The 14,349-nt window shown below is 40.2% G+C and overlaps 1 non-coding gene across 1 annotated transcript; it reads right to left on the reverse strand.

Moving 5' to 3' along the window:
* Positions 1-654: 654 nt before the first annotated feature.
* LOC119925002 lies at positions 655-792 on the reverse strand. Its single transcript, XR_005449674.1, has one exon. It is a non-coding gene; the product is annotated as a small nucleolar RNA SNORA7 (small nucleolar RNA).
* Positions 793-14,349: the final 13,557 nt, after the last annotated feature.

Below are 14,349 nucleotides of genomic sequence, written 5' to 3' on the forward strand. Positions count from 1 at the left end.
CTATATGTTGCCAACTTGTACTTCCCAAGTACTTAGTACAGTGCTCTGCACACAGTAAGCGCTCAATAAATACGATTGAATGAATGAATGAATATTCACTCGTCCCTCACAAATTTCCTTCTCCTGACACTTCTACCCCTCTAATACACACTTCCCTATGCATATCCCTTCTCTCTCCCAAAGGAAAACTCAGTGGTTGAAGGAGCAGTGCAACAGCAGTGGTAGTAGGTAGGAAAAGAGTGCTTGTGTTGCTGCTATCAATGCCCAAGAGGGTTTTTTTTTTTTGGTTGGGCGGGGGGGGGGGGGGGTTAATGGCATTTGTTAAATACTTACTATGTGCCAGGCTCTGTACTAAGCGCTGGAGTAAATACAAGCTAATCAGGTTGGACACAGTCCATGTCCCACAAGGGGTTCACAGTTTTAATCCCTATTTACTTGTCTTATGTCGTTTCCGACCCATAGCGACACTGCGGACACATCTCTCCCAGAAAACCCTGCTCTCCACCTACAATCACTCTGGTAGTGTATCCTTAGAGTTTTCATGGTAAAAATTTGCAAGTGGTTTACCAATGCCGCCTTCCATGCAGTAAGCTCGAGTCTCCGCCCTCGACTCTCTCCCATGCTGCTGCTGCCGCCCAGCATGGGTGAGTTTTGACTTGTAGCAGACTGCCTTCCACTCACTAGCCACTGCCCAAGCTAGGAATGGAATGGGTAGGGCTCTTCTTCACTCTCCCTCCTGTAGCCAAGACTGGTAGAGTACTGGAAACTCTCCAGGTGCAACCCTGAGAAGGGAATCCCTATTTTACAGATGAGATAACAGGCATAGAGAAGTGAAGTGACTTGCCCAGGGTCACACAGCAGACACGTGGTGGAGCCAGAATTAGAATCCAGGTCCTCTGACTCCCAGGCCCAGTGCTCTTTCCACTAGGCCACACTGCTTCTCCAGGACTGAACACCCATGGTCTAAGCACAACCTCCAAGTAGCTGCTCCCATCTGTCTCCCACACTGGGTTATAATTTCCTTGAAGGCAGGGGATCATGCCTACAGATTCTGTTGTACTCTCCTAAGTCGTTAGTGCAGTGTTCTGCATAGAGTGTTGCTACTGCCGTAATGACCGCACTCCTTTTACTGGAGTGAAATAGTCCCAGGGATACTTGTACTCTTGCTTGAAAACCTCTGAATTCGAAAGTTGACCCTTTTCTTCCCCAAAGGCAAAGGAAAAATGTAGGTATGTTGAAGTGTTTATAGACGATATTTAGAGTATGGCCAAACACTGTTCTACCTGAAAGCTAAATACAGGAAAGAGAAGCAGTGTGGCCTAATGGAGAGAGCACAGACATGTTAGTCAGAGGACCTGGGTTCTAATTCCAACTCTGCCACCTGCATGCTGGGTGACCATGGCCAAGTCATTTAACTGATCTGTGCTTCAGTTACCTCATCTGTAAAGTGGGGTTTAAGACTGTGAGTTCTATGTGGGACAAAGACTGAATACAATATGATTCTCTTGTATCTATCCCAGTGCTTATTAAAGTGCCTGGCACCTAGCAAACACTTAAATACCATAAGAAAACACTGTAATCAATTGGTCTAAAGATGTACACAAAAGTTCTTGAATTATTTCAAGTGGAAGGTTTTTAAACTCATTACTTTTCACCACATATTTGTTTTTGCTTTCAGCACAGCCGGAAAAATGGAAATAGGATTAGACTTCTGTGTTCTGTTGGCGTACATCGTAACTAGGAAGAAGGACATAAACAGGAAGGAATTCTTAGAGGATCACCAGCAATCATTGCAGGGGCACAAGAACTGATTTATGAGGAAAGATTAAAAGACCTGTGTGTTCCTCAGTTGAGCAACAAACTAAGGCAAGACAAGGCAATGGCTTTCAAGTATTTGAAAGGCATAAACAGAAAGGAGGAAAGAGGATTGTTTGGCATGAGGGTAATGGGATGAAATTAGAAAAGGAAAATCTACTCCAAATCAATTTCCATGCCATTCTGGCAGTGAAATTTATTAGACTGTGGAAGTTTCCCAAGGTTAGGGGTCATATCACTGACTCAATCAAATCAGTGGTATTTATTGATTACAGAGCATTGTTATAAGTGCTTTGGGGGCACAAGAGCAGAGTAGGTAGAAATGATCCCTGCTGTCAAGGTGCTTACAATCTACTGGACTATTGGGATATTAAAGCTAGGATGTCAGTCAGTCAGTCAATCATATTTATTGAGCGCTTACTGTGTGCAGAGCACTATATTAAGTGCTTGGGAGAGTACAATATAATAGACACATTCCCTGCCCACAATAAACCTTATATAGAGCAAAAATTCTCTAGCAATGGTAAGGAACCGGACCACATGACCAGTTATTTTTCTTCTTTAATACCTAGTGTTTAAAATTCCATAAACTGGTTAATTTCTACCCTCTAGACAGTAAGTTTATTATGGGCAGGGAACATATCTACCAACTCTGTTATATTGTACTCTCCCAAACACTGCTCTGCACATAGTAAGCGCTCAATACATACAATTGATTGATCATTCAATTTACAATGAATTTTGCCTTTTGATTGTTGTTGATGATCTATATTAATCAATCATATTCATTTAGTGCTTACTGTGTACAGAGCACTGCACTAAGCACTTCAGAGAGTACAATATAACAGAGTTGACAGACACATTCCCTGCCCACAACAAGCTTATAGAGTGACCTAGTGAATACAGCAAGGGCCTGGGAGTCAGAGGACCTGGATCTAATCCTGGATCGATCACTTGTTTGCTGTGTCACCTTGGGCAAGTCACTTCACTTCGCTCTGCCTCATTTACCTCATCTGTAAAATGGCATTCAAGACTGTGAGTCCCACATGGGACACAGACTGTGTCTATAAGACTGTAGCTTATATCTACCTCAGTGCTTAGTACAGTGCCTTGCACATAGTAAGCACTTAAATACAATAACTAATATATCTTCTAGACTGTGAGCCCACTGTTGGGTAGGGACCATCTCTATATGTTGCCAACTTGTACTTCCCAAGCGCTTAGTACAGTGCTCTGCACACAGTAAGCGCTCAATAAATACAATTGAATGAATCAATTCTCTACAGTGCAAGAGAGTGCTTACATGGAAATAATTCAGTGAAATCATAATTATTATTACTTTTTTGGTAAATGCTTACTATGTGTCAAGCACTGTTCTTAAGCACTGTTCTTAAGAAAATCAAGTTGGGCAGTCCCTCACCCATGTGGGGCTTGCAGTCTAAGTAGGAGGGAGAACAGGTATTGAATCCCCATTTTACAGATGAGGAAACTGAGGCATGGATAAATTGAATGAATTGCCCAAATGTGAAAAACCAGTAGCAGGCAGAATCAGATTAGGACACGGGTCCTCTGACTCCCAGGCCCACACTTTTTCCACTGGGTCATGATACTCCTCAAAGTGAAGTGTTAAAAGAGAAATCACAATGATATATTTGATTTGTACAAAGTAAGACTCTAGCAAATTTATATTCATAGTTCATCTATCCCTAATGTTTGTTTGGAAAGAATTATCCTTAAATATATCATGTCCATAAGGAAATGATGACTTTAATATTATCAGAAATGGGATATAAAGCATTTATCAATCAATCACTAGTTATTATTGAGTAACTACTGTGCATAGAGCACTGACCTAAAATCTTGAGAGTACAATATAATTTGTATACATTACCCCTGCCCTCAAGGAGTTTACAATCTAGCAGGATAGTCAAGACCTTAAATAAAACATAGATAAGATGAATAGAGTAAAAAAAGATATGCACCTAAGTGTTTTGAGGGTTTTGAGAACTTAAATGCTTAGGTGACTCAGGACAATTTAGGGGAAGAGAAGGTGGGTAGATTAGAGATTAAATCAACAAATGCATCCTGGAAGAGATGTGATTTTAGAAGGTTTTTAAAGATGCCATTAGAAACACCACATTTTCTAGAAGTTCAGGTAACCTCTTAATATAGGAATGACTAAGAATAAATATGATACTAGTACAGACACTCAATTTATTTTCAGTTACTGGAAAGACCTTATTGAACCATTTCAGAAACCAATGTTTTCATGGTGATTTGACCATGAAACTACCATTTTAGCATCCACTGTGACAAAGAACTCCAAAAAGGCCAAGCATAACTGTTTCTCAAAGGAAGAGGCTTGAACTGTCCAAGACAGTTCATTAAAATCATGGTGAATCCTAGTTCTAAAGTTTAGAACTTCAGTAATTTGAAAACCAGACAGCATTAAAAACTGATTTTAATAAGATAATCAATAGTATTTTCTAAGCACCTACTGGTTGCAGAACACTTTTCTAAGCATTTGGGAAAACACAATTGAAATAGTAGACACGATTGCTGCTTTCAAGGATCTTGCAGTCTAGCAGGGGAAACGTACACTAGTATTACAGGTAGGTGGAAGCAATTGATTATAAAGATAGGCATATACCTGCTGTAGGGGGTGGTGTGAAATGGAAATGCTTTAGTGGCAGTTGAGAGTGGGGAGAGATGAAGGGTGGGGAGATGAGAACTTAATCAGGGAAAGCCTCTTGGAGGAGATGTGACTTCACAAGAGCTTTGATAATGGGGAGGGCAGTGGTCTGCCAGATGTAGACAGAACAATCAATCAATCTTATTTATTGAGCGCTTACTGTGTGCGGAGCACTGTACTAAGCGCTTGGGAAGTACAAGTTGGCAACATATAGAGACAGTCCCTACCCAACAGTGGGTGACACCTGTCTACATGTTTTGTTTTGTTGTCTGTCTCCCCCTTCTAGACTGTGAGCCCGTTGTTAGGTAGGGACCGTCTCTATACGTTGCTGACTTGTACTTTCCAAGCGCTTAGTACAGTGCTCTGCACCCACTAAGCGCTCATTAAATATGATTGAATGAATGAATGAATGTGGAAGAGGAAGTTTCAGGCAGAGGAGAGTGTGAAGAAGAGGTTGACAGTGAGAGAGAAAACAAAGAACAGTGAATAGGTTGGCCTGAAAGGAACAAAACACTGAGTTGAGGAGTAGTGGAGAAGAGCTGACTGAATGCCTTGAAGCCAGTTTCTTTTTGTTGTGGAGAGGAGTGGGTAATGGTTGGAATTCTTTGAGGAGCTAAGTTTTGATGTGTGCTGAATGGTGGATGGGACCATCTGAGCAGCAGAGTGAAGTATGGAGTGGAGAAGGAACAGACTAGAGGCAGACAGATTGGTGAAAAGGCTGATGCAATAGTCCAGTCAGAGTATGACGAGTGTTAGAACCAGTATGTTGGCAATTTGGGTGGCAAGAAATAGGTGGATTCTGGAAATGTTGCAAAGGAAGAAACAATAGGATCAGGTGACAGGCTGAATATGGGGGTAGAAAGATGGGGTGGAGTGAAGATAATGGCAAGGTTACAGGGAAGATGGTGGTGTTGTCTACTGTGATGGGAAAGTTAGGTGGGAGGAGAGGACTTGGAAGGAAGGATGAGGAGTTCAGTTTCAGAAATGTCAAGCTTGAGTTTTAGGCGGAATAGCCATATAGAGATGTCCTGGAGGCAAGAAGACATGTGACATTGAAGAAGAGCAAGATCAGGGATAGCAAGGGAGATCTGAGAGTCAGCCATATGTGGCGGTGGTGAAAGTGTGGGAGTGGATGAGTTCTCCAAGAAAGTGAATGTAGATTACTAGAGAAGGGGACCCAGAGCATTCATTCATTCAATCGTATTTATTGAGCGCTTACTGTGTGCAGAGCACTGTACTAAGTGCTTGGGAAGTACAAGTTGGCAACATATAGAGACGGTCCCTACCCAACAGTGGGTTCACAGTCTAGAAGGGGGAGACAGAGAACAAAACAAAACATATTAACAAAATAAAATAAATAGAATAAACATGTACAAATAAAATACAGTAATAAATACGTACAAACATATATACATATATAGAGGTGCTGTGGGGAGGGGAAGGGGGTAAGGTAGGAAGGATGGGGAGGGGGAAGATGGGGAGAGGAAGGAGGGGGCTCAGTCTGGGAAGGCCTCTTGGAGGAAGGAGAGCAGGGCACCCACAGTTAGCAGAATTCTCTCCAAAATGTATAGTGAAAAGACATATAATGGAAGAATTATTTCACTCAAGAAGGTATCTATAAAAAGCTTTACTTAGAACAGTATTCATTTATTCAAGTGTTCCATATCATTATCCCAAAATGACTTTCTCTAATTTGATGAAACGTGCATTATATTATATAGTTTAACTCTCTATGCCTCAGTTACTTCATCTGTAAAATGGGGATAAGAGTGTGAGCCCCTTGTGAGACAGGGACTCTGTCCAACTTGATTAACTTGTATCTACCCCATTACTTAGAACAGTTCTTGGCACATTATAAGTGCTAAACAAGTATCATAATTAATAATAATAATAATAATAATAATGGCATTTGTTAAGCGCTTACTATGTGCAAAGCACTGTTCTAAGTGCTGGGGAGGATACAAAGTGATCAGGTTGTCCCACTTGGGGCTCACAGTCTTAATCCCCATTTTACAGATGAAGTAACTGAGGCCCAGAGAAGTTAAGTGACTTGCCCAAAGTCACACAGCTGACAATTGGCGGATCCAGTTATTATATAACTATTATTAACTCCATTCCCATTCATTCATTCAATTGTATTTACTGAGCCGTGCTGTGTGCAAGGTATACATATATACATATATATACATACATATATATACATATATATACACACACAAAAAAAATTGACTTTCATATTCACAGTGATGCCTCTAAATGAAGTTTACCTACCGATGCATGTGTAGCTGAAAAGACTGATGTAGGGGCAACAGCCCTGTAGAGAAGCAGCATGGCCCAGTGGAAAGAGCACCGGCCTGGGAATCAGAGGACCTGGTTTCTAAACCTGGCTCTGTGACTTGTCTGCTGTGTGACCTTGGACAAGTCACTTAACTTATGTGGGCCTCAGGTCTCTCATCTGCAAAATGGGGATTCAATGCCTGTTTGACTAGGCCACGCTGCTACAGAACTGTTACCTACTCATCTCACATACTCCATCCAGCAAAACTGTAGAAAGACCCATAGCTTGGGTGCAGGGAACTGACTTGGTTTCACTGTTGATGATTCTACCTTGTGCCCTGACAATGTTTTACAATACGTCAGTGGAGCAGATCAAGAAGTTGAATGTGTGTCTGTGTTGAGTCCAAGTTTCACAATCGTAGAGAACGATGGACAGTGTTACAGCTGTCTGTGCAGGGCTGCTAAATAATTGGACAAAAATAGAGAGTTATTGTGGGGCCAACATCCTCAGGGCCCTATCATGTCTGCTGGGTCCCAGTGTGGAAATCCTAACATAGCTCCATTTTCCATCCCTTTTGCATTTGTGCAACTGCTATTCTGAGTCTGGGAGAAGAATATGCAGAGAGATTTAAGTGTGTTAGAAAGTAAGATCTTTGCTTTCTACTGGGAGATTTCATCTGGACTTAACTATAGACCTGTAGTGAAACTGGAAAGAATAAATATGCCATTTTTGTATGCATGTATTTTTCTTTCTTATCAAACACAAAATTCCCCAGCACTACATATGTATTTATCTGTAATTTATTTATTTATCTATTTATTTATATTAATGTCTGTCTCCTCCTATACACTATAAACTCATTGTGGGCAGGAATGTGTCTGTTGTTATATTGTACTCTCCCAAGTGCTTAGTACAGTGCTTTGCACAGAGTAAGGCTCAGTAAATACAATTGAATGAATGAATGGGAATGGAGTTAATAATAGTTAAATAATAATTATGGTACTTGTTTAGCACTCATTATGTGCTAACCACTGTTCTAAGTACTGGAGTAGATACAAGTTAATCAAGTTGGACAGAGTCCCTGTCCCACATGGGGCTTACGCTCTTCTCCCCGTTTTACAGATGAAGTAACTGAGGCACAGAGAAATTAAGTGGCTTGCCCAAGGTCACACAACAGACATGTGGCAGAGTCGGGATTAGAACCCAAGTCCTTCTTAGTCCCAGACCCATGCTTTATCCACTAAGCCACACTGCTTCTGTTGCAAGTGACTGGACATTTTAGTGACTACTAAAATCGTATGTCCTCCAGGAAGCCTTCCCTAAATAATTTCTCATCTCCTTACCCTATTTTTCCTTCCTGCTAAATCAATTATGCCTTTATACCCTAAAGATGTACTCACCCTCCTTATAGTACTTAGGGACATATCCTTAACACTCTTTTGCTTCCCTCATCTGTCACTCACTTTAACATCTGAAATACCTCCTAGATGGTAAGATCCTTCAGGGCACAGATGATGTCTCTCTGCTCTGTTCTACTCTACCAAGCACTTAGTCAAGTGCTTGGCACACTGTAAGCACTCAAATATCATTTATTGATTGGGAGGAGTGGAGAAGTGAGACGCTGGGTAAAACATCAAATTCAGCATGTATACTGAACCAGAAATGAGAGCTGGGATACTCAAGGCAAGTCTGCTACCTTTTAGAGATGTCTCTAGGGCTCTCTACCTTCCTTCTGACCCCTCTTTGTATCTCTTTGTAGGTTCTGTCTTTGTTCTGAATTACCTTCCTTGCAACCTCCTTCCTTGCAGCTTTCTCACGGCTCATCTCTTTACTCTCTGTTACAGGAGCTATTAATTCAGAAGCTCTGGAAATTTTCCCCTTCGGCCTACATGAGCGTAATCAAATGACTAAGCAAATCTGTTGACTGGAAATCTTTCTTCACTGTGGGTGAGCAAACCAGTTCATAGAGGGAGTTTTCTTGAAATGTCTTTTGGGCTAGGGGATACTGCTTGGAAGCAATCGCTACCCATATTTACCTGCAGCTGTTGCATTATTATTACGATGAACTATTATCATTATTATTGTACTTTATCCAGTGCTTACTATGTGCCAGGCATGGTACTAAGTGCTAGGGTAGATAAAATGTATTCATTGTCTTCACATAGGTAAGTAAGAGTGGGGTAACTACCCTACTAAAGTCAAGAATCACCCTCCCCACTGTGCCACCTGTGTGCTTGGGAATAAACCTCTTAAGCTCTTTGGTACACATCCCTTCCTCAGCCCCACAACATTTACTTGTACTCTGAAGCTTCCCCTATCTGTAATTTATTTTAATGTTTGTACCCCTCACTTGACCGCACACTCCATGAGGACAGGGATCATACCTGCCAACTTTACTATAGTCGCCCAAGTACTTACTTCAGTGCTCTGCACAGAGTAAGTGCTTGAAAAATACCGCCAATTCATCGATTGATTTACCCCTCCCTATCTTTCCCTGTTACTCACTAATGTGTTTTTTATTCTGGCAGTTTTGAAAAGTTATTTTCAGTATCCTCATCTTTAGTTGTGAAAACATCTTTGGCTCTCTCTCTCTCTATATATATCTCTATATGTCACCTTTATTAGATGAATTTTCAACCGAGGTGTGGTCATATACTGATATGTTATGACATAACTAAGTGGGTTTCCACAACTCAAAGACTGAGAAGGATTTGGAAAAACACCTTCCAAACCTAAAATAATGATAACATAGAGTTTTGAACGTTTTGTACAGGAAAAGGAAGCAAAATATTAGGCACAAAGAAGAATGGCATAAAAAAGAATACTTGTATCTTGCACATTTAAAAAAATCAGCTAGGTGTGTTGAGTGTTAAGCATGATTAAATATCTCTGACACCACTTCTAGTTCTATTACAGTAATTACCAATTCTTCTTCAATAACACAGTTAAATGACTTGCCTAAGGTCACATCATAAATTAATGTTGACACTAAGGCAGAAATCCAGACTATTAGCTAGCCAGCACTGTGTCCTCATGGCGGATTGGAAAGGACCGCCAAGAGGCCAACGCACCGTTTTTCTTCCTATGAAAAAATACCTTAACTACATTGCCTATTGGTCTTCTATATAAGCATACCACAGGACCTGACATGCATATATTTTATTTTATTTGTACATATCTATTCTATTTATTTTATTTTGTTAGTATGTTTGGTTTTGTTCTCTGTCTCCCCCTTTTAGACTGTGAGCCCCTGTTGGGTAGGGACTGTCTCTATATGTTGCCAATTTGTACTTCCCAAGCGCTTAGTACAGTGCTCTGCACATAGTAAGCGCTCAATAAGTACGATTGATGATGATGATGATGATGATATAACAAGTCTATTAGAGGTTTTACGCCCTAAATTCTGATAGGTGTATCTACGGTTTTACTCCTTAATTTCTCATACATGTGTAGCAAATATCCAATTTCCAAGATTCTATTATAAAATGCAATTCAAATTTTCTGAATAGGTCACTCTTCAAAATCATCCCAGACTACTTTTCACAACAACAAATCAATTGATTAAATTAACAGTATTAGCATTGAATTAACTATTGAGTTAGTGTTGTACTTTATCGTTCCTGTTGCCTGCTGGTAAAGTCAAGGCTATAAATTGGGAAAACACCACCACCTATTAATAAACAAACAATAAACAGATGGTAGATCACAAGTGAGTTTAAAGAACATATGTCTTTTCTGGGGTTCCAACTGTGACATGTTCTCCCCCCAGTTAAATAAGGATTGTGAAATAGAGCATTAAACAAAGGCAAGCCCCATTTAAGACTCTGGAGATGTGGGGCCTAGGAAAGCCAAGAGAATCTTCCTTCTCAAGCTTACCCCTTGCCCTGAGTGGCCCCACTTCATTCATTCATTCAACCGTATTTATTGAGCACTCACTGTATGCAGAGCACTGTATTAAGCACTTGGGAGAGTTCAATATAACAATAAAGAGACACATTCCCTGCCCACAACTAACTTGTCCCTATACATTCCTATCTCTGTCCATCATCATCATCATCATCATCATCAATGGTATTAATTGAGCGCTTATGTGCAGAATACTGTACTAACCACTTGGGAGAGTACAATAAAGTTAGCAGACATGTTTCCTGCCCACACTGAGCTTACGGTCAAGAAGCCCACACTCCCTGGCACTGTTAGGCTATGAAAATGGAACAGTGGTGTGGCAGGAGCCAGAGCAAATAGAAAGATGTTGTTGAATTGGCCACCCTGGGCTTCTCCATGGCTGATAGTCCAAGAACTGGTGGCCTTGCTCAAACGCTTAGTGGATAAAGCAGTCCCAGTCAAAGGACAATAGTTAGAAACATAACTTCCAACTTCCTTTATGGGCAAATCTTCAAAATTTCCACCCTATAGGATAATAATTATTATTATGGTATTTGTTAAGTGCTTACTATGTGCCAAGCATTGTTCTAAGCGCTGGGGTAGATACAAGGCAATTAAGTTGTCCCACGTGGGGCTCACAGTCTTAATCCCCATTTTACAGATGAGGTATAGGAGGCACAGAGAAGTTAAGTGACTTGCCCAAAGTCACACAGCTGACAAGCGGCGGAGTCAGAATTAGAACCCATGACCTCTGACTTCCAAGCCCGTGCTCTTTCCACTAAGCCGAATAATTATTTCCAAAGGGTTTTCTGAAAGCTTCTGCTTGCCTGGGCCCAAGGTCAAGCTTCATGCCCCCAAAGAATTACTTATTATTACTTTTAAACAGCAGCAATGGGCCAGATGTTCTACAGAACAAAGAAATAGACTTGGCCCTGACCTGACTGACCACAGGGGAGGGTATCATAGATATATCTGCCTTTAATATTATGAGTTGTGAGTGATAGGCTTTTTCAAAGTAGGTGGCAAAATGAAGGTATCATTGATACATTGGCTACCAGGGCTCTAGCTTTGAGGTCTGGACTTCTGCCCATCTCTTCTCCCAACCTGAGTTGCCCCAGCTGCTTGCAGGTGAAACAATCAATCAGTGGTATTTATGGAGTGTTTACTGAGTGCAGAGCACTGTACTAAATGCTTGGGAGAAGACAATACATAAAATTGTGGCTCAGTGGAAACAGCCCGGGCTTGGGAGCCAAAGGTCATGGGTTCTAATCCTGGCTGTGCCACTTGTCAGCTGTGTGACCATGGGCAAGTCACTTTACTTCTCTGTGCCTCAGTTACCTCATCTATAAAATGGGGATTAAAACTGTGAGCCCCACGTGGGACAACCTGATTACCTTGTATCTCCCCCAGTGCTTAGAACAGTGCTTGGCACATAGTAAGCACTTAATAAAAGCCATTATTATTATTATTATACAGTTTAGAGGAAACACTCAGACACTCTCGTGGGTTTGGTGCACACATCTGTATGCAGGGTAAACTTTTTTTATAAAGTTGAAACTTACTAATAGCTATTTGTAAACATTTTAACAACCTACTATGTCCTTATTTTAGAGGACAGAGGGAAATGATGTGGATGACAAGGTGGGTGATGACTCTGCTCCTCTAATGCCAGGTTACTTTCTGCATCTCAATCTTTTCTATTCTGCCACTGACTCTTTGCCCACATCCTCCTTCTGTCCTGGAACTCACTACTCTTACATATCTGATATGCCATCACTTGCTGCACCTTCTAAACCTTCCAAAAAATCATACCTTCTCTAAGAGGGCCTCCCTAAGAACACATTTCCCCTATTCACCCTCCCCTTATTGCATTTGGTTTTGTATTCCTTAGGCACTTTCATACTCAACCCCAACTCCCTGGGACTTACATAAATATTCCTAGACCCTACTATTTCTTCTATTTCTAATCTATTTTAATGTCTGTCTCTCCCTGTAGACTATAAACTCCTTGTGGGCAGGAATCACATCTACCAGCTCTATTGTATTTTGCTTTCCCAAGAGCTTAGTACAATGTTCTGCACACAATAAGTGTTCAATAATTAGCATTGATTGATTCAAAGATACTCTACAAAGGCATTTAACCTAAATTGGACAAATTCTTTTCTAAATTAAAAAATAAACTATTAACAGCAAAGCAAGCTTTTATTTCTCAAACCACAGCTCTATGTTTATGTTGGCAAGTTATAGTTTGAACTACTTTAAACAACAATTCAACAATAGTTTATTCATGTTTATCATGACAGTATATAGCATGTAAAAGAATTTCATATTTTTCCAGCAGCTTGCAAACAAATCCTAATTTATGACATGTAAATTCTATGGGAAAACATACCCCATACCCCATTCATGATGTAACCACATTTTCAGAAACTTAACTCTACTATCGTGTGATCCGTCTGTAGTTCCATTATGAGGTTCCAAATTATGTAATGAAAATGTGTTTTGGAGTACAAATGACTGAATATGGTCCTTCCCAAAGCAAAAAAATAAAATCATTACTGCATTTGATATCAAGTTGAACTAAAGAAGCTAAAATGTATTTAGCTGGGTGTGTGGCTCAGTGGAAAGAGCACGGGATTGGGAGTCAGAGGTCATGGGTTCTAATCCCAGCTCTTCCGCTTGTCAGCTGTGTGACTTTGGGCAAGTCACTTAACTTCTCTGTGCCTCAGTTACCTCATCTGTAAAATGGGGATTAAAACTGTGAGCCCCAAGTGGGACAACCTGATCACCTTGTATCCCCCAGCGCTTAGAACAGTGCTTCACACATAGTAAGCGCTAAACAAATACCATCATTATTTATTATTATTAATCCTTTATCTGTTTCTACCCCCCAATCAGTGGAAGATACAGTGATAAGTAATTTTTGATTAAACCATAAATTTATCCTTATAGATGTGTTACTTTCTCTACATTTGACTTTTCTAATGTATCCATCAATTAATTCAACCATCAAACTGCCTCTAGACAAAGAACATCCTAAGGGAAAGTTAAATGTAAGTACCTAAAAGCTCCACAACCCAGAATCTTCTGATGAAGTATAAGAATAGTTTACACCAAGAGAGGGAGAACCAAGAGAACAACAAAGACTATAAATTATAATCAATTCTGTTAGGTAAAGACCATGAGTGACCTGAATATTAACAACAAAATTTCAAAGCCTTTCTGGCATTTTACTCAAAGCCAGTGTAATGACTTGAATACATATGAAGTTAGAAAAGCATGATATTCCATGTCAACCTTCCTGGAAAATAGCTTTTAAATCATTTGGAACCAATAGCGGCCTAGCTAGAGCAATACTGGAAAAGCAATGTTGTCAATTTTAGCCACAATAAACAAAAAGCATAAGTAAGTTAATGACGCTTTTTTTTGGAAAAAGAGCAATAAAACTTCATGATTCTTTACATATGGATTAGCAGTACTGGCCATGATAAAATAATCAGGGAGCAAAATGGATTGTTGGGAACAAGTATTCTTTTAATCCTCTGAGAAGAAAAAACTAAATGTGCCTTAATAATGATGATGAAGTGTTTCACTCTTCATCTCAGAATTTCAATATAATTATGATACAGAATTAGCAGATGATAATTTGGTCTCATGATACTGAAATGCAAATATTCTA

Source organism: Tachyglossus aculeatus, chromosome 2, assembly GCF_015852505.1.
Source record: "Tachyglossus aculeatus isolate mTacAcu1 chromosome 2, mTacAcu1.pri, whole genome shotgun sequence".
NCBI classification, from domain to species: domain Eukaryota; kingdom Metazoa; phylum Chordata; class Mammalia; order Monotremata; family Tachyglossidae; genus Tachyglossus; species Tachyglossus aculeatus.